Genomic DNA, 23,354 nt, shown 5'->3' on the forward strand with positions numbered 1-23,354 from the left:
TGGCCTAAAGGATCAGGGAGCCGTGTCCTCCCTTCTCCCGCACTCCTCCAGGCCGCCGAGGGCCAGCCAGCAAAGTGGCTCGTCATGCGAGAAAGGTGGACCATCATGTGGAATCCAGGGGACAACTGGGGCTGTGGGTGGCAGCGAACAAGGGCCGCTCTTGTTATTCCTCCCGGTCACGGGAAAGGAGGCTGGTCCCGCCCGCTGAGAGCCAGGAGGGCAGAGGGGACTGTCCGCTCCACGCAGCAGAGCCTGGAGCAGGGCTCACGGGCCAGTGGGGTTTTGTCTTGCCTGGAAGGCCCTGCATTCCCAAATCCCCTCCACCTTGGGAGGCCTTCTGCAGTCAGGCTGTGAGTCCACAGGCAAGCCCTTCCCCTCTCTGGGCCTCAGTGATTCTGACAGAAAATGGGACCTGATGGTACCTGCCTCACGGGCCTGCTGGGGGAGGACGCCAAACAAATGCATTGGGCAAGGGCTCCCAGCCTTGGCACCACTGATATTCGAGGCCTGAGAGCTCTTTGTTGTGGGGGCAATCCTGTGCACTCTAGGGCGTTTAGTAGCATCCCTAGATGCTGGTAGCACCTCCATCGAGCTGTGACAATCAAAAATGTTTTCAGGCCTTGCCGAATGTCTCCTGGAGGGCAAAATGCTTGAGAACTCTGCTTTAAAGGACTCCCCAGAGCCCAGGACACAGGAGGTGATTTATTCATGAAGGCAGCCAACATTTGTTGAGCCCTTTACAAGTATCATCATGTATTATCATACCTATTCACAGATGAGGAATTTGAGCACAGAGAAATTATACAACTGGCCCGAGGTCACACAGCATATTAAAAAGCCAGAATTTGCACCGAAGCACCCAAACCCAAGCTCCTACATATCATATCTGACCATTCATGTTAGTTCCTCTCTTCAGAGCCCCCAAGACCCCAAAACCTCCAAACTCCCACTCCAGTGTTAGAACAACAGGTCTCTCCACTGGGAAGCCTTCCTTAATGTACGCCTTGCCCCTTTCCCCCTTGCCTCCACTGAACCATGAAGGAATGTGGGCTTTTGATTAGGCAGACGTAGGCTCAAATGGCAGCCTGACTACTCATTCAGTGACTGTGAGGTGCTAGGCAAGTGTCTTCATCTCTTTGAGCCTCAGGCTTTTCGTCTGTAAAATGGGTCCATCCCCCTTGTGTCACACAGTGGCTAAAAGCACAGACTCTGGAGCTAGAATGCCGGTCAGAATCCCAGCTGTGCCACTTCCAAACCACGGGAGCTGGGGCAAGTGACTGAACAATTCTGTGACTCAGTTTCCCCATCTGTGAATGTAGACAATAATAGCACCTGTGCCACAGAGCCATGGTGAGCATAAACAAGCTAGCAATCCTATCTCAAGTGCATTGAACCATGCCTGGCACTTCATAAATGCTAGAGAGGTGTTGGCTCTCAAGGGGCCTCCTGGGGGACAGAGGAGAGGGCATAAATAAGGCATGTGGCCTGGGACATCAGCAACCTTGAATTCACATCCTGAGCCTCCCAGGGGCTGGCACATCCCTGCTGGAGAGCTTAACACGGCTGAAATCAAATCCCTCTCTCCAGTCCAGACCAAGAGAGGGCCTCGCAGGAGGAAAGGAAAAGGAACTGGGCAGGGCAGCCACTGGGCTGCCAGCAGGGGCATGCTGGCCTCGCCAGCCTTTTCCCAATGTCTTTATTGAGCTGGGCATCACTGTTCTGTCCTGTGTATCAGTCCTCCTGACTCCCCTCACCCCCAGCACAGGCTCCTTCCCATTGGCTGCCCCTCCCCTTGTGAATTTCATGAACAAGTAGATAGTGTCAAGCACCTAGTACCCCTATTTTGCAGATAATAGCAATAGCCACAATTCTTTACCAAGTACCTATGTTGCATCAGGCACTGTCAAGTCTTCCGAGAAGGTGGGTGTCATTATGCCCACTTATCAGATGAGGAAATTGAGGCTTGCCAGAGATGGCATGGCCTTGTGCATCTGTCTCATCCCTGGTGCATCTCAGCTGGAGAGAGCCATTGGGGCACACCTGTGTCATTTGTTTCAGCTCTGGTCTAGCTAGGGTGCTCACTTTGCGTCTTCAAGGTCTGGGGGAGGGGGCAGTGTCACACAATCCTGCTCATCAGTCCAGAGGGCACTGCCCAGCTGAGTTAGGTCAGGAAACACGATCTTGCTCCCCACCGCCTCATCAGGAATTATGTCAGTCTGTTTACACACCTGGCAGGATCTCCAGGAAAGTGGAAAGTTGGCTGGGCCTCAGAGGAGCGGTTCCAAGGCCAAGGGGTCTGTGTGGGCAACGGGTCAAACCTGGTGGGAAAGCATGGAGGGGACACGGATGAGGGTTCTGGGACCACCTGGCTGGGAGGGGCGGGAAGGTCCTTCCATGTGCCCTCTGGGCCTCAGTTTTCCCCGTTGAAAAAGGAAAGGGCTGGAAACACTGATTTCAGCTCAGATCTTCTACAAATTAGTAGCAGTCTAGGGAGAAGGCAATGGCAACCCACTCCAGTACTCTTGCCTGGAGAATCCCATGGACGGAGGAGCCTGGTAGGCTGCAGTCCATGGGGTCGCTAGGAGTCGGACACGACTGAGCGACTTCACTTTTACTTTTCACTTTCATGCGTTGGAGAAGGAAACGGCAACCCACTCCAGTATTCTTGCCTGGAGAATCCCGGGGACGGGGGAGCCTGGTGGGCTGACGTCTATGGGGTCGCGCAGAGTCGGACACGACTGAAGCGACTTAGCAGCAGCAGCAGGGGTTTAGCAAGTGCCTGTGTTCAGAAATCAGAGATACCTGGCTCAAATGCAAATTCATTCACTGGCTTGTTTACTGAGTACCTACTATGTGTCAGACTCTGTCCTAGGCACTGGGGATGCTGAGGGAACAAGACAGACACAGGCCTTGCCCTTCCATCACTCACAGCCTTGTGGAGGAGGCAGGCAGTGAACAAATAATGAACATTTCAGGTTGGAATGAATGCTATGAAGGAAATAAAACAGGACGCTGTTTTAGAGAGTGTTTTGTACAGCGAGGAGGGCAAGTGTTATTGAGAAGAGGTAATCAAGGAGGCCTTCTTGGAGGAGGTGCCTTTGGAGCTAAGACCTGAATGACCAGATAGATCCACCTGTGGAAGATCAGGGGCAAGAGCATCCCAGGCAGCAAGAACAAGTGCAAAGGTCCTGAGGCAGGAACAAGTTTGGCAGGTTTAAAGAACCAAAGGAAGGCCTATAAGGCTGGACCACAGTGAGAGAAGAGAAGAGTATGGGAGATTGTAACAACCATGTTTTCCAGTTTCTGAATGTGATGCTCTGGCATCTTGGGACCTTGCTAACCCAGGAGGGTCTGCCCCTCCCAGGGCTAGCTCATTCCTAGAGATAGTAAACAACTCACCTATGTGTCGGCTTTTCAAATGTAAACCAGACAATCTCAAGCACACACCCCCAACCATCTCCTTTCTCGGACTCGCTCACTACAGGCTGCTATCTGCCTGCCCTAATCACCCAGGGCCAGGGACCAGACAACTAGGGAGAAGCTGTCTGTCCCAGAGCCCACTGGAATTATTTGAACTAGCCAACTCTAAGCCTACTTACTCTGACTTGCCCGTTCCTTAAATACATAATACATTGCCAGATAGTGAAGAAGACCATGAAGCAAAATAAGTCAAGGAAGAGAGTATAAAGGAATTTTTATTTTCTATGTTAGATAGGGTGGCCAGGGAAGGCCTTTGAGGAGGTTCATCTTCGAACTAAGATGAATGAAGTGTGGGAGCAAGGCTTGCAGACATCTGGGGGGAGAGCAGTTCATAACGGAAGGAACAGTAAATGCAAAGGGCCTGCAGGCAGGTGTGCACGTGTTTAGCTGCTCAGTCGTGTCTGACTCTTTGTGACCCTATGGACTGTAGCCTGCCAGGCACCTCTGTCTATGGGATTTTCCAGGAAAGAATACTGGAGTGGGTTCCCATGACCTCCTCCAGGGGATCTTCCTGACCCAGGGATCGAACCTGAGTCTCTTGGGTCTCCTTCATTGGCAGGTGGATTCTTTACCACTGTGCCACCTGTGAAGCTGGTAAAGGCCCTGGGGTGAGAGCAATCTTGGGATATTTAAGGAACACCAAGAAGGCCAGGGTGGCTGGCACAGAGGGAGAGAGGCGGCCAGCTTCCAGTAAGTAATCAATAAGTATGAGGTGTTCTTATCCTTTCTTGAGGGCTTACTATAATCTGAATAGATATACGGGAGCTTGATGTCTACTTCCCTTCACCCCTTATCTAGAAGGTAGGCTTCAGAGATTAAATGAAATGTAGTGAACTAAAATGTGAAAGGCATGTAAAACAGTGTGGGGCAGATGAGGAAAACACTTAGCAATTATAATTGTTAGCAACACCCACCCTGTTTGACACAGCACAGGACAATTTCTGTATCCTAACTGAATTAAACCTCACAGTAGCCCTTTGGGGGCCTGTGAGACCTCCCCACTTCACAAGTGAGGAAAACGAGGCTCAGAAGTGGGACGTCTCCCACCCAAGCCCCTTGTCTTACAGTTTGACAGCCAAGACCCAAACCCAAGTCTTCCCAACTCCAAGGCCCATACTCTTTTCATCCTCTTACTTCTGAGTCTCAGCTTCCTCATCTGCAAAACAGGAGAGTTAAAACATACCTCGAGGGCTGAATGAAAAAGTAAGAGGTTATGATGCCAGTACAACATATGATTTCACTACGCCCAAAGAATAACCAGGGAGGAAGGTGATATGGGCGTGTTATCACTGAAGAGACTGAGGCCCAGAGAAGTCAAACGACTTGCCTAAGGTCACAGAGCAGGGATGTGGAATGAGAATCCAGTTCTGATTCCAAAGCCTCAAAACTGGGAAAGAAAGGCCCATTTTCTTGGTCGTCCACCTGAACGTCCCCCACTCAAGGATTAGGTGAATGCAGAAAAGTGGGCCTCTGACTTCATAGGTGTAACTACCCACCCAGAACAAGACTGCTGCAAGCCAGACCACGCCTTCGTGCAAACTGGGGAAGGGGCTCTTCCTCAGGTGGACCCGGCACTGCACCGGGATGCCAGGTTCGGCAGGTGGAGTGCAGGTGGATTCAGTCTCATTTTGCCTCCTCACTTTTCCCTGTGCACCGCACAACCTGCACCACACTCTGGAGCAGTCCTGCCCAGATGCTTTTATTCCCGTTGTGTGTTACATTAAGAAACGTGCTAGTCATTAACATCCAAGAATATGGCAATAATATGACATGACAAATATATGCATATAACAGGAGGGGGGCTTTGAGTGTGCTGATATAGAGACTTGAGGGAGGCTAAGATCAGCAAAGTCAGATTATTTTGCCCACAAAGGTCTGTCTAGTCATAAAGCTATGGTTTTTCCAGTAGTCACGTATGGATGTGAGAGTTGGACCAGAAAGAAGGCTGAGCACCAAAGAATTGATGCTTTTGAACTGTGGTGTTGGAGAAGACTCTTGAGAGTCCCTTGTACTGCAAGGAGATCAAACCAGTCAATCCTAAAGAAAATCAACCCTGAATATTCTTTGGAAGTACTGATGCTAAAACTGAAGCTCCAATAGTTTTGCCACCTGATGCAAAGTGCCAACTCATTAGAAAGACCCTGATGATGGGAAAGATTGAAGGCAGGAGGAGAAGGGGACCACAGAGGATGAGATGGTTGGATGGCATCAATGACTCAATGGACATGAGTTTGAGCAAGCTCTGGGAGTTGGTGATGGATAGGGAGGCCTGGCGTGCTGCAGTCCATGGGGTCGCAAAGAGTCGGACATGGCTGAGTGACTGAACAACAACAAAAGATCTCCCAGGAAGCCAGACCTGCCGCCTGGGAGGAGGCCCTGCCCAGAGTCCCCCCACCCCTACATGCCTCCTCCTCAAAGCATCCTTAGAAAGAGCCACCTGTGAGTACCCACTGGAAGTGCTCTTGATGGCCAGATGGTCAGTCCAGCAAGATTTGCTTTTAATAAGTTAGGAAAGGAGGTGAGATTCTCTGTAAATACATGGGGCTGGTGCTTATTTGCAAGCTTGATTTAATACTCTCCTCTGTCTCCCCTAGCCGCCCAAGGCCAGTCCTCTAACACTCACCTCCCAGGATGGCCATTCTTAGAAAACTGTGAGGCACAGTACCTCTGGCAGCATCCTGACTTCCTCAGTCTCTGGCACTCTTTGGGGTAAGAGCCATGATCTCCGTGGCCCTGGAAATTGCAGCCACTGCATTCCAGAAGGGCATCCCACTCCTTTTCACCCCTGCTGACAGGGTTCCAAGCCAGGAGGACATAATGTAAGAATTGTTCCCATCCCCCGCCCCCAGTCCCTGGCTCTACCCTTCAGATTAACCCCAGCCTCTCTGCAGCCTCCCTGACCAGTCACCAGGGGACAGGTGCATGATAACCAACCCTTACGATCATACAGACTTCTGGAACATCAGAGCAGCGATGCTGGAGATCTTATCAAGCTGGAAAAGCAGGACCCAGTGAGGGGCAAATGACCAATGCCAAGGATCTCAAACTTCTTCCCTGATATCAACAATTTTGCAAAAGTTTTTGGGATATGAACCCTCTAACTGGCATTGGTGGTTCCAGAATTTATAGGTGAGAGAGGCTTAGAAGCAGCAGCCTGATGTTAGGGGTGAGGGTGGACACTGAGCACACTTGCCTTGAAGCTTCATTTGCACAGAAAGCACACTTTTTTAGACTGCCAGCCGTTGTCTGGAGAGGTTATCACAGGATTAAACTGGTTAAGATCACAGGAATTGCCTTGAAACTATGTGTGCATAGCATATCCACTCTGTTTGCTTTGCGTGTATGTCATAGACCAACTGGAGAAGGCAATGGCACCCCACTCCAGTACTCTTGCCTGGAAAATCCCATGGGTGGAGGAGCCTGGTAGGCTGCAGACCCATGGGGTCGCTAGGAGTCGGACACAACTGAGCGACTTCACTTTCACTTTTCCCTTTTATGCGTTGGAGAAGGAAATGGCAACCCACTCCAGTATTCTTGCCTGGAGAATCCCAGGGACGGTGGAGCCTGGTGGGCTGCCGTCTATGGGGTCGCACAGAGTCGGACACGATTGAAGCGACTTAGCAGCAGCAGTAGCAGCATAGGCCAACAAAAACCACAAATTTCTTTGTTCACTATTCTCTAAGGATGCTTTTATTCACCTTGTACATTAGATTAAGAAACATGTCAGTTATTAACATCCAAGAATATGATAATAATACAATGTGATACATATAACATGGAGGAAGAAGGGGCTTTGAGTGTGCTCATAGAGATTTGAGGGAGGCTAAGATCTCCCAAGAAGCCAGAGCTGCCACCTGGGAGGAGGCCCTGATTTACTAGCCAGTTTAAAAGGCAGTGAAATCTAGGGCCACACAGAGAGTCCCCACTGGGGATCTGGAGGGAACCAGGAGAGGTTCTCACTCAATTAGCACTAAAGAAAGAGTATAAAGTGAGGTGGTCAGACACAGACAATGCATTCTGGCTTTGTACAGGCTGTGTGACCTTGGACAAGTCACCTAACCTTGCTGAGCTTCCATTTCTTCACCTGTTCCTTGCTAATAGCAGTTGACTTCCTGGTGATGTGGATATTACATAGGACAACACCTGAGAACTCAGCACAGTGCCTGGCACATAAGAAGAGTGAAGCACTCAGTGAAACACCTTATTGATCAGACATGTGCTGTTACCCATCCACGCTAGGGATCATATGGAAGTGGGTTCACTGTGAAGCTAATGAAGTTTTTAAAGGTTCAGAGCCACTCACTCCCAAGCCGGGTACTGAATTCTGTACTTGTAAATCTGTATGCTTTTTCTTAAAGAAAGCCCTTCAATTGGTACAAGTCTCTGGCCTCATAACACTTGGACCTGCCCCTGGGTTCACAAATCTTGCTAGAGAACAGAGCAGAGAGGAGCTTTCAGAACCCTCTGCAGAGGGTGATGCCTTCACAAAGTGAGGCAACATCTTCGCTCAGACCCTCATATCAAGTGTCGGAAGCTAGCATGGCAATCTTCCACCTTATAGACAAGGAAAAGGAGACCCAAAGAGGAAAGGAGATTGGTCCAAGGTCCTGAAGTCAGCAAGTGGCCAGGGATGGGACGGCTTTTAAATAAGGAGCCTAATCCTTACACCAGCATTTATTGGTTTTCTCTTGCATGTCAAGAAAGTCTAATTGCTAGGATAATTCCACACTGAAGAATTGGTCCTGGATCTTTCGACACCATCTTCTTAGTATCACTTCCTCACCCCTTCCTCTAGGCAGCCCTCTCTGAACACTTCTCCCCGCTCCCCTGGTCTCATTAAATTATACTCTCTACTTTATTTTTATGAACATTTAATGTTTCACTGATGGCAATTAATGAATAACTATCTTATTGTTGGATGGTATCACCAACTCAATGGACATGAGTTTGAGCAAACTCAGGGAGACAGTGAAGGAGAAGGCGAGCCTGGTGTGCTGCAGTCCATGGGGTTGCAAAGAGTTGGATATGACTTAGCAACTGAACAATATCTCATTGAGGGACAGTGAAACAACTTCCTAGAGGTAGAAGCCTTGTCTAACGAGCCTCACACCTAACCTTGATGCCCCGAATATGCTGGGCACAGGTGAGGGACCCACTGGGGGACCTGCGATACCATCTCCTTCTCCCACTGGTGACGAATTTTGTCGTGACACTCCTGACCTCAATCTGCAGACTTTGATCTTCTACAGGTTACTTTCTTTGAGAGTCTAGAAACAACCTAGGTTTTGGATTCTGATAAGCCAGGGATTGATCCCACTCAGCTGCCTGTACTGTGAGCAAGACACTTCTCTCCCAGCCTCACTTTTCTCCTCTGGAAAATAAAGCAAATAACCCTCCGCACTTGGAGGGGCATTTTCAGTCTGGACTAAGTCAGATGCTGCACGTAGGCAAAGTTTAGCGCTGCACCTTGCCCCTGGTGGCTCAGATGGTAAAGAATCTGCCTGCCCTGCAGGAAATGTGGGTTCGATCCCTGGGTCGGGAAGATCCCCTGGAGGAGGGCATGGCAACCCACTCCAGGATTCTTGCCTGGAGAATTTCATAGACAGAGGAGGTTGGTGGGCTACAGTCCACAGGGTCGCCGAGTCGGACACGGCTGTGCAACTTTCACTTCACACTTGCTCCCAATAAGCATTTATTAAATCTTGGCTGTCTCCATCATATAAGGCATTGAATAAAGACCAGCCAGTGCAGTCTTCGGCACTTACTGGGTACCAGGCTCAGTTCAAAGAGATTAACATATTGCCTCTTTTTAATATTCACCACTGTCCAATGGATCCGTACGATCATTTCCCCCGTGTTTACAAATGAATAAGCTGAAGTTCAGAGAGGTTAAGCCCCAGATCACACAGCTTGGCATTCATCAAGTGTTTCTTGTGATTATCAGGTGAAATGTGCAACACATCACCAAGCACACAGTCAGAGCTCGATAAAGAGAAATCATTCCTGCAGAAATGACAAGATCCAGAAGGCTAGTGGAACCCGGGCTCCCAGGAGCAGCAGCAGCTGGGAAAGGGGAATTGTGTTGACAGCAGTGCAAGGCAGGGAAAGCGAGGGAAGGCGGAGACGGGGTCCGGTGAAATCTAGACTGGGACCTCGGCGGTGTTCCGGCTGGGGAGGACAGGGTCCTGACTGCAGCGCGGCTGCCCAGCGGAGGCGGAATGGGGGGACCCCCCAGGAGAGGCGGCGTTACCTTGGGCGGGAGGGCGAAGACCACCGGCAGCAGCACGAGCGGTGTGAACAGCAGCACCAGCAGCCGCCGCGCGCTCCACACCTTCTTGGCCACTGTCGCCAGCGCCGCCATCTGTGCGATCGCCCCGCGGAGCGGGCCAGCCGGGGACTGCCCACGCCTGGCCCCCGGCTCCGGGTTTATAGCCTGGGGGAGGGTCTGGGGAGGGGACTGCGCTCGGGGACCCGCCCTCCCCCCCTACGCGCACCTCCCGGAGGAAAAGGGTGGTGCCTGCTCCCCTGGGACTTGGCGAAAGAGACCCGGGAAAGTTAGGAAAAGTTGGACCCAAGAACGAGGGAAGGGCACTCTAGCCCAGAAGACCGAGTAGTCGCCTGACTTTCCAGCTATGTGGCCCGAGGCTTCACTGTTCGTACTTGCCTGTGAAAAGGGCCACACCGGACAATCTGAGGATTGAATCACTTACTGGCCTTAATTGGATTCATATACCGCCTCTGCCGCCCCTGCCGCATACTAGCTGCGTGGCCTTGACAATGGCCTCTGAGTCTCAGTTTACTCATCCACAAAGTGGGCGTGATGATCGTAACAGTCGGAACTACACAAGGGGTCTATTGGAAGTTCTTGCTGTTGATACTGTTTTACTTATTTTTCTTCCGGTGTGGGTCAGTCATCTGTAGGTCCGGGCCTGTGTGTGTTTGTATTAGTCACTCGGTCGAGTCTGACTCTTCGGGACCCCACAGACTATAGTCCGCCAGGCTCCCCCGTCCATAGAATTCTCCAGGCAAGAATACTGGAGTGGGTAGCCATTCCCTCCTCCAGGGGATCTGCCCGACCCAGGGACTGAACCAGTGTCTCCTGCTTTACAGGTTGGAGCCTGGAGGAGTCTTTTTGTTCCTTCTGGATAAGTGCACAGGAATACAGTCCTGGGTTGTACGGCAGTTGTATCCTTGGTTTTTTTGTTTGTTTGTTTTTAAGAAACCGCCAATTTACCAATGTGTTAGCACTATATTACATTTCTGTTAGCAATGGATGAGTGATCCAGTTTCTCCATGTCCTTGCCAATGTTTTTTTTATATTAGCCAGTCTGATAGGGGTGTAGGGAAATCTTGTGGTTTTAATTTGCATTTTCTTAATGGCTAATGATGTTTAACATCTTTTCCTGTGCTTATTTGTTATCTGCATATCTTCTTTGGGGAAAACTATCTCTTCCTGTTGTTTGCCATTTTCTCATTGGACTGTTTTTTCTGCTATTGAGTTTTGAGAGTGCTTTATATAGCTTAAATACTGGTCTCATGATAGATATGTTGTTTGCAAAAATTTTCTTCCAGTCTATGGCCTGGCTTTTCATCTTGTTAACAGACCTTTCACAGAGCAAACACTTGTAATTTTGGTGGAGTCAAAATGATGAAATTTTCCCTTTTTTGTATCATGCTTTTAGTGTCAAACTCTTTGCACAGCCCTAGATCCTGAAGATTGTCTCAGATTTTTTTTTTCTAGATATTTGATAAGTTACAGTTTTATGTTTTATATTTAAGACCATGAGTTAATTTTTATATCAGGTACAAGGCTTGCTGCTGCTGCTGCTGCTAAGTCACTTCAGTCGTGTCCAACTCTGTGCGACCCTATAGATGGCAGCCCACCAGGCTCCACCATCCCTAGGATTCTCCAGGCAAGAATACTAGAGTGGGTTGCCATTTCCTTCTCCAGTACATGAAAGGGAAAAGTGAAAGTGAAGTTGCGCAGTCGTGTCCGACTCTTAGCAACCCCATGGACTGTAGCCCACCAGGCTCCTCCGTCCATGGGACCTTCCAGGCAAGAGCACTGGAGTGGGGTGCCATTGCCTTCTCCATACAAGGCTTAGGTTGAGGTTTTTATTTTATTTTTGCCTATCATTGACCAATTGCTGCAGCATCATTTGTTTAACAAGTTATCTTTATTCCATTGAATTCCTTTCACACTTTTGTCAAAAATCAATTGGGCCTATTTGGTGGATCTGTCTCTGGGTTCCTTATTCTGTTCCACTGATCTAATTGTCTATCCCTCTACCAAAACAGGGTTTCCCCAATGGCTCAAGGGGAAAAGAATCTACCTGCAATGCAGGAGACACAGGAGACTAGGGTTTGATCCCTGGGTTGGGAAGATCCCCTGGAGGAGGAAATGGCCACCCACTCCAGTATTCTTGCCTGGGAAATTCCATGGACAGAGGAGGCTGGACATGACTTAGTGACTAAACAACAACAACAGCTGCAGTTTTGAGCAAAGTAAATGGTATTCTATTTTTTTCAGCATCCATATGCTCACTGATAGTATACTGAAATAAAGTTGAATTTTGAATGTTTACCTTATACCCTAAATCTTGTTCATTTATTAGTTTTAGGAGGTTTTTTTTTTTGGTCACATCTTTGAGACTTTCTATATAGACAATCATATCATCTACCAATAAGAACTGGTTTATTTTTTCCTTTCAAATCTCTATGAAATAGGGCTATTTGAATTATCTACTTTATACTGAGTGCATCGCGGTAGTTTATATTGAGTTGCCCAGAAAGTTCGTTAGGGTTTTCTGTAAGATGTCATGGAATTTTCTGAGGAGGTGTTCTATTTCTTGTAAATTGTTAAATGTTTGCATGTGGAGTTTTGAGTGCTCCCTTTTGATGTCTGCAGGTTCTATAGTGATATCCTTGATTCCTTCATCCATTCCTGATTCATTCATTTGGTAACTTGCATCTTTTCTCTTTTTATCAGTCTTACTTGCGATTTTTAAATTTAATTCTCTTTGTAAAGAACTAGTTCTGTGAGGTTGTTTATTCTGTTTTCAGTTTCATTGATTTCAGGTCTTATATTTCTTTTTTCCATCCTTCTGCTCATTCTTCTTTTTCTTGGCCGTTGAAGTGGGAGCTTAGATTATCGAGTTGAGATTTTTTTCCTCTTTTCAAAAGTATACCTTTAATGATAAACATTCCCCCTCTCTACACTGGTTTAGCTGTATCCCACAAATTTTATGTGATGTATTTTCATTTTCATTCAATACAATGCATTTTTTATTTTCCATTGCAATATCTTTTTTGACCCATGGATTATTCAGAAGTGAGGTATTAGTTTCTAAGTGTTTGGAGATTTTTGTATTATCTTTCTGTTCAGTTCAGTTCAGTTGCTCAGTCGGGTCCAACTTTTTGTGACCCCACGGACCACAGCACGCCAGGCCTCCCTGTTCATCACCAACTCCCGGAGTCCACTCAAACTCATGTCCATTGAGTCAGTGATGCCATCCAACCATCTCATCCTCTGTCGTCCTCTTCTCCTCCTGCCTTCAATCTTTCCCAGAATCAGGGTCTTTTGCAATGAGTCAGCTCTTCGCATGAGGTGGCCAAAGTATTGGAATTTCAGCTTCAACATCAGTCCTTCAATGAACATTCAGGACTGATCTCCCTTATGATGGACTGGTTGGATCTCTTTGCAGTCCAAGAGACTCTCAAGAGTCTTCTCTAACACCACAGTTCAAAAGCATCAATTCTTCAGTGCTCAGCTTTCTTTATAGTCCAACTCTCACATCCATACATGACTACTGGAAAAACCATAGCCTTGACTAGACGGACCTTTGTTGGCAAAGTAATGTCTCTGCTTTTTAATATGCTGTCTAGGTTAGTCATAACTTTCCTTCCAAAGAGTAAGTGTCTTTTAATTTCATGGCTGCAATCACCATCTGCAGTGATTTTGGAGCCCAGAAAAATAAAGTCAGCCACTGGTTCCACTGTTTCCCCATATATCTGCCATGAAGTGATGGGACCGGATGCCATAATCTTAGTTTTCTTAATGTTGAGCTTTAAGCCAACTTTTTCACTCTCCTCTTTCACCTTCATCAAGAGGATCTTTAGTTCTTTTTCACTTTCTGCCATAAGGGTGGTATCATCTGCATATCTGAGTTTATTGATATTTCTCCTGGCAATCTGGATTCCAGCCTGTGCTTCCTCCAGCCCAGTGTTTCTCATGATGTACTCTGCATATAAGTTAAATAAGCAGGGTGACAATATACAGCCTTGATGTACTCCTTTTCCTATTTGGAACCAGTCTGTTGTTCCATGTCCAGTTCTAACTGTTGCTTCCTGACCTGCATATAGGTTTCTCACGAGGCAGGTCAGGTGGTCTGGTACTCCCATCTCTTTCAGAATTTTCCACAGTTTATTGTGATCTACACAGTCAAAGGCTTTGGCATAGTCAGTAAAGCAGAAATAAATGTTTTTCTGGTAGTCTCTTGCTTTTTCCATGATCCAGTGGATGTTGGCAATTTGATCTCTGGTGCCCCTGCCTTTTCTAAAACCAGCTTGAACATCTGGAAGTTCATGGTTCACGTATTGCTGAAGCCTGGCTTGGAGAATTTTGAGCATTACTTTACTAGTGTGTGAGATGAGTGCAATTGTGCGGTAGTTTAAGGATTCTTTGGCATTGCCTTTCTTTGGGATTGGAATGAAAACTGACCTTTTCCAGTTCTGTGGCCACTGCTGAGTTTTCCATATTTGCTGGCATATTGAGTGCAGCACTTTCACAGTGTCATCTTTTATGAATTGAAATAGCTCAACTGGAAGATGTCTGGCTCTAGGTGAGTGATCACACCATCGTTATTATCTGGGTCGTGATGTGGTCCACTGGAGAAGGGAATGGCAAACCACTTCAGTATTCTTGCCTTGAGAACCCCAGGAACAGTATGAAAAGGCAAAAAGATAGGGCACTGAAGGATGAACTCCCCAGGTCAGTAGGTGCTCAATATGCTACTGGAGATCAGTGGATAAATAACTCCAGAAAGAATGAAGAGACGAAGCCAAAGCAAAAACAACACCCAGTTGTGGATGTGACTGGTGATAGAAGCAAGGTCTGATGCTGTAAAGAGCAATATTGTGTAGGAATCTGGAATGCTAGGTCCATGAATCAAGGCAAATTGGAAGTCGTCAAACAGGAGATGACAAGAGTGAACGTCGACATTTTAGGAATCAGCGAACTAAAATGGACTGGAATGGGTGAATTTAACTCAGATGACCATTATATCTACTACTGTGGGCAACAATCCCTTAGAAGAAATGGAGTAGCCATCATAGTCAACAAAAGAGTCCGAAATGCAGTACTTGGATGCAATCTCAAAAATGACATAATGATCTCTGTTCATTTCCAAGGCAAACCATTCAATATCACGGTAATCCAAGTCTATGCCCCGACCAGTAATGCTGAAGAAGCTGAAGTTGAATGGTTCTATGAAGACCTACAAGACCTTTTAGAACTAACACCCAAAAAAGATGTCCTTTTCATTATAGGGGACTGGAATGCAAAAGTAGGAAGTCAAGAAACACCTGGCATAACAGGCAAATTTGGCCTTGGAGTACAGAATGAAGCAGGGCAAAGGCTAATAGAGTTTTGCCAGTAGAACGCACTGGTCATAGCAAACACCCTCTTCCAACAACACAAGAGAAGACTCTACACATGGACATCACCAGATGGCCAACACTGAAATCAGATTGATTATATTCTTTGCAGCCAAAGATGGAGAAGCTCTATGCAGTCAGCAAAAACAAGACCGGGAGCTGACTGTGGCTCAGATCATGAACTCCTCATTGCCAAATTCAGACTTAAGTTGAACAAAGCAGGGAAAACCACTAGTCCATTCAGGTATGACCTAAATCAAATCGCTTATGATTATCCAGTGGAAGTAAGAAATAGACTTAAGGGACTGGATCTGATAGACAGAGTGCTTGATGAACTATGGACAGAGGTTCGTGACATTGTACAGGAGACAGGGATCTTTCTGTTACTGGTTTCTAATTTGATTCTACTATGGTCAAAGAGGGCTTCCCTGATGGCTCAGACAGTAAAGCTTCCACCTGCAATGCAGGAGACCTGGGTTCTATCCCTGGGTAGGGAAGATCCCCTGGAGAAGGAAATGGCAACCCACTCCAGTATTCTTGCCTGGAGAATTCCATGGACAGAGGAGCCTGGCGGGCTACAGTCCATGGAGTCACAGAGTCAGACACAACTGAGTGACTAACACACGCACACATGGTCAAAGAACCATAACCAAGTACAATTTCAATTCTTTTAACTTTGATGAGTATTATGGGTCAGCATAGCTATCTTCCTATGTGTTCCATGGTCACTTGAAAGAATGTGTACTTTGCTGTTTTTAAGTGGATTGCTCTATAAATGGCAACCAGGTTCTGTTGTTTGATGGTGTTGTTAAGTTATTCTATATTCTTTCTGACTCTGTCTAGTTGTTCTATCAATTATTGATACAAAGGTATTGAAGTCTCTCACTATAAATGTAGGTTTGTCTGTGTCTCTTTTCAGTTCTGTCAGTTTTTGCTTCACATATTTTATAGCTCTGTTGTTTGACGTATACACATTAAAGATTGTTAAATCTTTTAATGGATGACTCCTTCATTATTATACAATGTCCCTCTAGGTCTCTGGTAACTTTCTTTGTTGTGAAATATACCTCATTTGATATTAATATAGATTCTTACTGATTTCTTTTGACTAAATTCTTCTTTGCCATATATAATTTTTATCCTTTTACTTTCAATATGCACATATCATTATATTTGAAATGAACTTCTTATAGACAACATACAGTTGGGTCAAGCTTTAAAAACACCTACTCTGCCAGGGTCTGTCTTTTAATTAGTGTTTTTAGGCCATTTACATCTAACATAATCATTGATATATTAGGGCTTAAATCTGCCACTCTGTTTTCTATATGTTCTCTATTTCTCTATCTCTGTCTTTCTTATTTCTCTATTTCTTATTTCCTCTGCCTTCCTGTGGATTACTTGAACATTTTTTAGAATTCCATTTTGATTTTTATAGAGTGATTTTGAGTGCATTTATTAGTATAGATTTTTTAGTGTTCATTCTAGGTATTACATTGTATATACATAACTTAGCATAGTCTCAGTTCAGTTCAGTTGCTCAGTCATGTCTGACTCTTTGCAACCTCGTGGATCACAGCATACCAGGCCTCCCCGTCCATCGCCAACTCCTGGAGTTTATTCAAATTCATGTCCATTGAGTCAGTGATGCCATCCAACCATCTCATCCTCTGTCGTCCCCTTCTCCTCCTGCCTTCAATCTTTCCCATCATCAGGGTCTTTTCAAATAAGTCAGCTCTTTGCATGAGGCAGCCGAAGTATTGGAGTTTCAGCTTCAGCATCAGTCCTTCCAATGAATATTCAGGACATGAACAGTATGAAAAGGCAAAAAGAATCACATCAGGCTTCAACCATTAAACATAACTTAGAAAAGCCATTACCCATATTTTTTGTTTGCTGTGTACTTTTTTCCTTTCTGATATTCAAATATTCCTTTGTTTATCATTTCCTTTAGGTTTTGAGAACTTTTAGTCATTCTTTCAGAGTAGGCAACAAACCCTCTTAGTTTTTCTTCATCTGAGAAGCTTGTGACTTCCCCTTTATTCCTAAAGAATATTTTCACTGGATATAGGATTCTGAAATGACAGCTCTTTTCTTTCAGCACTTGAAAAATGTTATGCCCCTTTTTTCTGGACTTCATGAATGTTGGTGAGAAATTTGCTGTTGAACTGTTTTTCCTCTAGAGGTAAGAGGTCATTTCTCTCTCACTGCTTTCAAGATATTTGTCTTTAGTTTTCAGAAGTTTGACTTCTGAAGAGTCAAACTTCTATGCATTTGTTTAAGTTTCTTTCGGACTTCCCTGGTAGCTCAGATGGTAAAGAATCCACTTGGGATGTGGGAGACCTGGGTTCTATCCCTGGGTCGGGAAGATCCAGAGGAGGGCATAGCAATCCAGTATTTTTGCCTAGCGAAAAGTTTCTTTCATTTATCTTGTCTGGAGTTAACTCAGCCTCTGGACTCTGTAGATTTATTCTTTTACCAAATTTGAGGAGTTTTCAGCCATTATCTCTTTGAATACTTTTATGCACCTTCCTCTTTTTTCTCTTTTCAGAACTCCAGTGACACAGATGTTAGACTGTTTGTTACAATCCCACAGATTCTTGAGGCTCTGTTCATTTTCAGTCCATTTTTTCTCTGCTGTTCAGATAATGTAATTTCTATAGTTCTATCTATGAATTTTTTAAAAGCATGATTTTTAAAAAATATGAATAAGAATTAAAGTAAACACCATGGGGTTAGCATTTCTGTAACTGATGTTGGTGTAAAAGTATTCATATGTTAAATCCCTTATGACTATACAGTAGAAGTGAGAAATAGATTTAAAGGACTAGATCTGATAGACAGAATGCCTGATGAACTATGGATGGAGGTTCGTGACATTGTACAGGAGACAGAAATCAAGGCCATCCCCAAGAAAAAGAAATGCAAAAAAGCAAAATGGCTGTCTGAGGAGGCCTTATAAACAGCTGTGAAAAGACAAGAAGAAGCGAAAAGCAAAGGAGAAAAGGAAAGATATACCCATTTGAATGCAGAGTTCCAAAGAATAGCAAGGAGAGATAAGAAAGCCTTCCTCAGCGATCAATGCAAAGAAATAGAGGAAAACAATAGAATGGGAAAGACTAGAGATCTTTTCAAGAAAATTAGAGATACCAAGGGAACATTTCATGCAAATATGGGCTCAATAAAGGACAGAAATGGTAGGGACCTAACAGAAGCAGAAGATATTAAGAAGAGGTGGCAGGAATACACAGAAGAATTGTACAAAAAAGTTCTTCACGACCCAGATAATCATGATGGCGTGATCACTCACCTAGAGCCAGACATCCTGGTATGTGAAGTCAAGTGGGCCTTAGGAAGCATCACTACGAACAAAGCTGGTGGAGGTGATGGAATTCCAGTTGAGCTATTTCAAATCCTGAAAGATGACGCTGTGAAAGTGCTGCACTCAATACGTAAGCAAATCTGGAAAACTCAGCAGTGGCCACAGGACTGAAAAAGGTCAGTTTTCATTCCAATCCCAAAGAAAGGCAATGCCAAAGAATGCTCAAACTACTACACAATTGCACTCATCTCACATGCTAGTAAAGTAATGCTCAAAATTCTCCAAGCCAGGCTTCAGCAATACGTGAACCATGAACTTCCAGATGTTTAAGCTGGTTTTAGAAAAGGCAGAGGAACCAGAGATCAAATTGCCAACATCCGATGGATCATCGAAAAAGCAAGAGAGTACCAGAAAAACATCTATTTCTGCTTTATTTATTATGCCAAAGCCTCTGACTGTATGGATCGCAATAAACTGTGGAAAATTCTGAAAGAGATGGGAATACCAGACCACCTGACCTGCTTCGTGAGAAACCTGTATGCAGGTCAGGAAGCAACAGTTAGAACTGGACATGGAACAACAGACTGGTTCCAAATAGGAAAAGGAGTACATCAAGGCTGTATATTGTCACCCTGCTTATTTAACTTATATGCAGAGTACATCATGAGAAACGCTGGGCTGGAGGAATGCTGGAATCAAGACTGCCAGGAGAAATATCAATAACCTCAGATATGCAGATGATACCACCCTTATGGCAGAAAGTGAAGAAGAGCTAAAGAGCCTCTTGATGAAGGTGAAAGAGGAGAGTGAAAAAGTTGGCTTAAAGCTCAACATTCAGAAAACTAAGATCATGGCATCTGGTCCCATCACTTCATGGCAGATATATGGGGAAACAGTGGAAACAGTGTCCGACTTTATTTTTTTGGGCTCCAAAATCACTGCAGATGGTGACTGCAGCCATGAAATTAAAAGACGCCTACTCTTTGGAGGGAAAGTTATGACCAACCTAGACAGCATATTAAAAAGCAGAGACATTACTTTGCCAACAAAGGTCTGTCTAGTCAAGGCTATGGTTTTTCCAGTAGTCATGTATGGATGTGAGAGTTGGACTATAAAGAAAGCTGAGCACTGAAGAATTGATGCTTTTGAACTGTGGTGTTGGAGAATCTTGAGAGTCCCTTGGACTGCAAGGTGATCCAACCAGTCCATCCTAAAGGAGATCAGTCCTGAGTGTTCATTGGTAGAACTGATATTGAAGCTGAAATTCCAATACTTTGGCCACCTCATGTGAAGAGTTGACTTATTGGAAAAAGACTCTAATGCTGGGAAGGATTGGGGGCAGGAGGAGAGGAGGACGACAGAGGATGAGATGGTTGGATGGCATCACCGACTCGATGGACATGGGTTTGGGTGGACTCAGGGAGTTGGTGACGGACAGGGAGTCCTGGAGTGCTGCAGTTCATGGGGTCACAGAGAGTGAGACACGACTGAGTGACTGAACTGACTGAACTGTCTGCTGTTTAATATGCTTGACCCATTCAAAAGAATCAGATTTACTGACATTTATAATTGCAGTTTATATTGTTCAAGAGAACTTCATCAAATTAGTGATCTATGTCAAATGTGCAAGAGGTATTGGCTTTCTTATTTATTAATGAATAACAGCCAGCATTTACTGGTACTTACTGTGCCAGGCCCTATTCTAAAAGCTTTATATAATTTAACTCATTAAACACAAAATGACCTTATGCAATAGATCCTAATATATTCCAGTTTTGCAGAGGAGGAAACTGAGGTACATAGAGCTTAAGTAACTTATCAAACAACACGTGGCTATTAAGGGGGACTCAAATCCCAGTAGTCTCCATGCTTAACCACAACATAGTAATGACTCACAGTATATGTTTTATTAGCTATGTTTCATCATATGTGTTCATTAGATATGAGATATATGACTTTTGAACACTAAAGTAAAAAAGCACCCAAGCCCCTCACATATTATAAGACCTGTCAACAATTTGAGTATATTCAGTCATGAAGCAGTTTCCCAGTACTCAGTATCATCAGGTAACAAGGACCACCGACACTCTTTTAACCTAAAATCTAACACAGTGGTTCTCAACCCTGGCTGCAGCTTGACCCACCTGGGAAGCTTAAAATGCTGATGCCCAGGCTCTGCCCTTAGAGACTCTGACTTAATTGTCTGGGATGTGGCCTGAACATCAGGATTTTTAAGAGCTCCCAGCAGATTCTAATATGCAGTTAGGGTTGAGAGTCACTTTTGGAACAACTCCACTGCTATCCAACTCCCCACATCCCTAAAAGCTAGTTCGTCTTTTGTCAGATACTGGTAGAATCATTTCCCTGATGCAAAATCTCAGTTGGCATCTATCACTTCACATCTAGAGACTTCAATCCAGTTCTCATGGCCTTACTAAAAGAAAGAAAATGAAGTCACTCAGTCATGTCTGACTCTTTGTGATCCCATGGACTGTAGCCTGCCAGGCTCCTCCATACATGGGACTTTCCAGGCAAGAATACTGGAGTGGGCTGCCATTTCCTTCTCCAGGGGATCTTCCCGACTCAGGGATTGAACCCAGGTCTCCCGCATTGCAAGTAGACTCTTTACCGCTTGAACCACCAGGGAATCAGGTATGGCTCACCAGGGAATGGGCCTCCCGAGTTCTACCAAATTTTGCATCTTTATATCTCCAGGGCCCAGGCATGGTCTGTGGTAGACATTCTGTTAATGTTTACTAAGTTAATATTTGAATACCAGACTTGGTTTTCCCCATCAGAAAACTTGGCACCAAGCCTTTCATTATTCCTTTTATTCAAGAAATGTTGACTACATGGCAACTATATACTAGGCTATGAATACAACAATGAATAAGACCAAAATTTTTAAATCTTTGCATACACAGAACTTATATGAGGGGAGGGAAGGTGGAGTTGTAGGGGACACGTAATAAACAAATGAGTAGAACGTATGAGAGCACAAAGAAGAGGAGGCAGCCAGGGCTACAGAGGAAAACGGAGCAGGAGAGGGAGATGGAGAATGATGGAGGGGGTGCCACTTCGGATAAGGTGGTCAGGGAAGCCCTGGAGAGTTAGGTGACCACGTGCCCTAAGTTAAGCAGAGATCCAAGGAAAGTGAGCAAGTAGACTCTCTGGGTATGTGAAGGAAGCATTCCAAGAGGAAGGAAAAACCAAGAGCAATGGCTCTGAGGCAGAAGCAAGCAAGGCCTGGCTTAGAGCCATCAGGGAACTGGGGTGCAGGGCCAGGGACAAGACCACACAGCATCTTGAAAGGCTGAATGAGGACTTTGCATTCTACACTGAATGACAAGGGATGCCATTGCAGGGACTTAAGCAGAGTAACAGATTCTGCTTTCATTATGTTAATAACAGATTTATTTGGATATAACTGACATAGCATACCATCCATCCGTTTAAAGCCAACAGATCAATAGGTTTTAGTATACTCACAAAGGTGTGCAATCATTTCTACAACCGATTTTAGAACTTTCTCATCATCCTAGAAGAAACCCCATACCCATTAACAATCTCAATCACCCCTCAACCTCCAAAGCCCTAGATAACCACCAATCTACTTACTTTCTGTCTCTCTAGATTTGCCTGTTCTGGACATTTTGCATAAATGGAATCATACAATATGCGGTTCTTTGCGTCTGACTTCTTTTACTTAGCATGATTTTGTTCAAGGTTCTCTCATGTTGTAGCATGCATCAGTAGTTCTCTCCTTTTTACGACCAAATAATGTTCTGTTGTACGAATATACCACATTTGATTTATCCATGCATCACTTGATGGATGGATGGATACTTTGGGGCTATTATGAATAACACTGCTATGAACGTTTGTGTACAGGTTTTTATGTGGACCTGTCCTCAGATATCTGAAGATGAGACAGAAAGGAGCTGTGCTGAGACCAAATGAGGTGGTAGAATATTTCTCAACATGTGAGAGGCAGACCCATGAGGAAACACAGATCATTTTATGTTGCACTAGACAGCTCAGCTGGTAAAGAACCTGCCTGCCAATGCAGGAGAGGCAAGAGACGCAGGTTCGATCCCTATGTTGGAAGATCCCCTGGAGGAGAGCATGGCAACCCACTCTAGTATTCTTGCCTGGAAAATCCCACGGACAGAGGAGCCTGGTGGGCTACAGTCCAGGGGGTCAGACATGACTGAGCATGCACACACACAGATGGTATTTAAATAACATTTAATCCCACAGAGTGAAAGTTATTTCCTGTGTCAACTTTCTTTACCTCTTCATTACCCCACGGAGAGGGTCTCCGCTGGGTGTTAGTCTCCCATTAACTCCTCATCACTTGGCAACTCCCTTTCTAACAGCCTGAGAAGACTTCAGGACCAGAGACTTTGACATCTTGCTGCAATTGGACAGTGTTGGTTTCTTTTCATTTTGTTTATTCTTCTAATTACTTTTGACTTAGAGCAAGTGATTTTTTTTAAAACTAAAGCCCACGATTTTTTTTGATGTAGACCATTCTAGAAATTTTATTGAATTTATTACAACATTGCTTCTGTTTTATATTTTGTGTTTTTGGCCCCAAGGCCCACTGGACCACCAGGGAAGTCTCTAGAGCCCATGACTTTAAAATAATCCTCCTTTTAAGCTACATCTATTGAAGTTTACAATGTGAAGCAATTCAAAGAAAAATACTAAGTAGTTCTGGAGAGTGCATGGTTATGGAAAATTCCAAAAATTAGATGCAAAGATCTGAAATTTGGGAAGCCAAGACAAGACAAGAGAAAGGCCCAGACAGAGGTGCAGTGTTCACTTCCTATCCAGTCATGCTGCTGTGATTCCTATAAACCCTAGGCCAAGTGATTTCCCAATGGACCCTTGG

General features: G+C 45.1%; 1 protein-coding gene across 1 annotated transcript in view; it reads right to left on the reverse strand.

The window, feature by feature from the left end:
* Positions 1 to 23,354, reverse strand: part of SLC13A3 (solute carrier family 13 member 3) — a 99,025-nt gene that overhangs the window by 63,950 nt on the left and 11,721 nt on the right. The gene's annotated exons all lie outside the window — the stretch shown is intronic.

Source organism: Giraffa tippelskirchi, chromosome 13 (assembly GCF_054371585.1).
Source record: "Giraffa tippelskirchi isolate mGirTip1 chromosome 13, T2T-mGirTip1v1.2.pri, whole genome shotgun sequence".
NCBI lineage: Eukaryota > Metazoa > Chordata > Mammalia > Artiodactyla > Giraffidae > Giraffa > Giraffa tippelskirchi.